Source organism: Mastomys coucha, unplaced genomic scaffold, assembly GCF_008632895.1.
Source record: "Mastomys coucha isolate ucsf_1 unplaced genomic scaffold, UCSF_Mcou_1 pScaffold20, whole genome shotgun sequence".
NCBI classification, from domain to species: domain Eukaryota; kingdom Metazoa; phylum Chordata; class Mammalia; order Rodentia; family Muridae; genus Mastomys; species Mastomys coucha.
Genome location: NW_022196903.1, coordinates 59,919,274 through 59,923,736, shown reverse-complemented (window position 1 = coordinate 59,923,736; position 4,463 = coordinate 59,919,274).

Here is a 4,463-nt window from a genome sequence, read left to right as displayed (position 1 = left end):
TGGCTTTGTTGAAAGATTGCTTTCTTGCTTCTCTAGGGTGTAGTTTTGCTCCTTATGTTGATGTTTTCCATCTATTATCCTTTGTAGGGCTGGATTTGTGGAAAGATACTGGGTAAATTTGGTTTGCCATGGAATATCTTATTTTCTCCATCTATGGTAATTGAGAGTTTTGCTGGGTATAGTTAGTAGCCTGGGCTAGCATTTGTGTTCTCTTAGGGTCTGTATGGCATATGCCCAGGATCTTCTAGCTTTTATAGTCTCTGGTGAGAAGTCGAATGTAATTCTGATAGGCCTGCCTTTATATTTTACTTGATCTTTTTCCCTCACTGCTTTTAAAATTATTTCTTTGTTTAGTGCATTTAGTGTTCTATTATGTGACAGGAACAATTTCTTTTCTTGTTCAGTATATTTGGAGTTCTGTAGGTTTCTTGTATGTTCATGGGCATCTCTTTCTTTAGGATAGAGACGTTTTCTTCTAAAATTTCATTGAAGATATTCACTGGCCCTTTAAGTTGGGAGTCTTCACTCTCTTCTATACCTATTATCCTTAGGTTTGGTCTCATTGTATCCTGGATTTCCTGGATGTTCTGGGTTAGGAGCTTTTTGCTTTTTGTATTTTCTTTGACTGTTGTGTCAATGTTTTCTATGGTATCTTCTGCTCCTGAGATTCTCTCTTTTATCTCTTGTATTCTGTTAGTGATGTTTGCATCTACGACTCCTGATCTCTTTCCTAGATTTTCTAACTTTAGAGTTATCTCCCTTTGTGATTTCTTTATTGTTTCTAGTTCCATTTTTAGATCCTGGATAGTTTTGTTCATTTCCTTTGCCTGTTTGATTATGTTTTCCTGTGGTTCTTTTAAGAGATTTTTTTTTTGTATTTCCTCTTTAAAGGCTTCTAGCTGTTTACCTGTGTTCTCCTGCTTTTCTTTGAGGGAGTTATTTATGTCCTTCTTAAAGTCCTCTATCATCACCATGAGAAGTGATTTTATATCTGAATCTTTCTTTCCTGGTGTGATCGTATGTCCAGGACTTGCTATGGTGGGAGAATTGGGTTCTGATGATGCCAAGTAACCTTGGTTTCTGTTGCTTATGTTCCTAGGCTTGCCTCCTTCCTTCTGGTTGTCTCAGTACTACCTGCCCTGCTATATCTGACTAATATAGCTGTCTCTGGGATCCTGTGATCCTGTGATCCTGGGCCCATTAGAACTCCTGGAAGTAGAGCTTTCTTCCTCTGGGTATTATGGGACTCACTCCGGAGTTTGCACCCAAGGTCTTCTCAGGGCTCCAGCCTAGATAGACTGGATGGAACCCTTGCCACTGGAGTGGTGGAGTTCCTGGGTGCCTGGGCACCACTAGTCCCTGTTACTCCCATTTTTGAGACAGATGTTGTGTCCTCCTCAATTCTGATCCTATGATCCTGGGTATGTTAGAGTGCCTGGGAGTGGAGCTTCCTCTGGTTGTAGTGGGAATGGCTGTGGAGTTTGTGCCCAAGGTCTGCTCAGGGCGTCGGACCAGAGAGACTGGCAACATTGTGAGTCTTTATGGATCATTTCATTCGAATTTTCAAAACAGGGTTTGGCTAGAAAGCTCCAGCAATTCTCCTGTCCCTGTTTCTCCATCAGTGGGATTATAGATGTATGTTGCCATATCCAGCTTTCTATAAGGGTGCTGGCAATCCAAACTCAAGACCTCATGCTTGTCTAGCAATCATTTGGCTAACTAAGCTATTTCCTTAGTTCTCACATCTGGTATTTCTTTTCTTTCTTTCTTTCTTTTTTTGTATAGAATAGAGTTTGTTTAGGGCATGAGGAGGGGAGTTAAGAGGGCAGTAGAGACAGAGGAAGGCAGAGAGAAGGAAAGAGTAGAGAAGTAGGGGCCGGCCATGGCCACATGGAAAGACAGGAGAAGGAAATGGGGAGAGAAGGGGAAAAGGGGCAAGAGAGAGGAAAGGGTAAGAGAGACAAGAGAGGTAAAAGCCCATCTGGTATTTCCAAAATAAAACTCTAAGAATGCATTTCCAATGGTGAATGTTACTGCAAACTGAAACAATACAGAGGAATGTAAGGATTTTTTTCTATTACTTTTAATGATTGAGTCTGAAGTTTTAACATGCATGGAGTTTTAGTAATTAAAAATACCTTTGAAAAACTAATTATGATCATTGTGTCACAGTTTATTGCCTAATCTTGTTGGGTCAGTGGAAGGAAAAGCCAAAGGAAACAAGCTAAAATGAGGCTTTTGGGTAGAAATGTATGTAGAGACAATGTCTATAACTGCTTCCAGCCTTAGTTGGAATGAAGGTGTTAGACTGTACTAGATGCAAAGGCATGTCCAAGGTTACTTACCAAGAATATTTAGTATCTATGTTTTTATCACTTTTAAGGAACTACTAAGTGTGGAGAGGTGAGATTGTTTCCATTCTGCTTCTGAAAAAAGGAGTCTTCTTGTTCATTTCTTCATTTGAACCCATCTGTTTCATAATGATACAGATTTCTAGGCAGTTTCAAAAGCACTGGTGTTATCTGTATTGCAAATATGCATGGTCACAGAACATTTTTAATGCATTAAGACTGAAATAATGCAGAATTACATAAGCATTCCAGAATAGCACGTGTTAAAGACACTAACCACAGAAGTGCAAGTTATATTAAGCAGAAATGAAAAAGTGGTATTTACATGTTGTTGAAAAGAGGCATTCTCAATGGTAGATGTAATGTTTGGATAACAATTAAAAGGGCAGGACTTGCTGCGTCCTGGTGCATGGATGCTTTGTTACCACACAATTCCTCTCTTTCTATTTTAATCAAAGTGATAACATTCCCCATGACTACTTTGCTATGTAGTCAAGGGAAGTCATTGAACTTGTATATTTTAGGATGTTTGCACTTCCTCAGTTTCACAGCTACAGCTATGTTTCCTAGAATCCAATCTGGTTTTATAAGTAAGCAAAGCAAAGTAAGCAAGAGGAAGCTTAAGGAATAACATCAACATAAAGGAACAACCTTGGAGGCTGAAGACATTTTATCTGACATTGGGTTTCATTTTAATGGAATATTTTTTTGTTTGATCCTGATGTCTGCAACAGTGTTAGTAACCTTGAGTTTATTTATGGCCTACTTGTGCCTATGATGTAGCTTTATGCTAAAACCTGGCACAAAGTTTCCGTAGACATGCCCCTGCTAAGGGGTAACCCAGAGCAGAATTGTGAAGAGCTAGTTTCGTCACCCCAGAATGGCTTAGGAACCATCAGGCTCCAGAGAAGAGGAGCTTCTGGATGTGGACATGTAAATTTATCTTTCCTCGTCACTCACATGGAAACCTACCTAAGTCGGCATCTGAAGATCCCTAAGGACAGGGCTGACATCAAAATGTAAAGACATAGGATTGCAAGATTCTTCCATAGGGAGATGGTGGTGTGTCCTACTCTCTATCTGACACTCGTTAACTGATGGATGGAAGTTACATGTCTAGAGCCTCTGCCTTCTTGAGCTTCTGCCATCTTAGAATCTATAACTAGTAACTAATTTCAACTGACTCCATTAAAGTTTAACAGTCGTGGAAATTTCTTAAATGATAGTTCTCCTAATTGTGAAGCCACATATCCTAGCAGTTAAAACTGCTTTAGTAGACATGTCTTTCCTTTATCCATGGAAAAATGATAAAAAGGTATTTATTTGTTTGGGTTTCTAAATTCCCTTTGTTCTGTTAAAACAACACTGCAGCCAAAAGGCTCTAATGAAGATTCTGCTGTGACAAGTCTGAACAATGAACCAATGGGAATGAAAAAAATCCAACTAATGAGAAAATGATGTAAAGGCCAAACTTCTGCCTTCTCAGAAAGCTTTTAATTACAGAGAAATCAACAGATGTGCCAGGGGTAACACAAGAGTGCTGGCCATGCAAAATAACACCTTGGAGTGGAATGAATTTGGAGTAAATGGACTGGAAATATTGGCTTTCCAAGCAATCAACAACACATGAGAGAGAACACAGGGCCCTTCACTTTAGTAATTGTGCTGGTCACAAACTTCTCTATAGCATCTGAACCTAGTTGGGCATGTGTCATGTGAGTGTGGGGAATGCATATACATAGGCATATGTGTGTGAGAGAATGTGTATGGGTACATGTATGTTCATGCATGTATGTGAGAGTATGTCTATGTGTGATTGTATTTCTGTGTGCCTGTATGTTTTTGCATCTGTATATCTGAGCGTAGACACTCCTAATCTTTAATTAAATAAGAAGTAGTGTTTGCCATGAACTGCTAGTCAAAATTTGAGAAATCAAGGTGATGTCTACCCCAAAAATTCATATATTTTTTTCACACCTGAAATGAAACAGAGCCTTGAAACTATGACTCATTACAGAAATAAACTATCATCTATTATTTCTTTTCTTATATCTTACTTTATACAGAATATTTCTAGCAAATGTTTTTCCCTTTTCTCTAAAAATGTTTTTA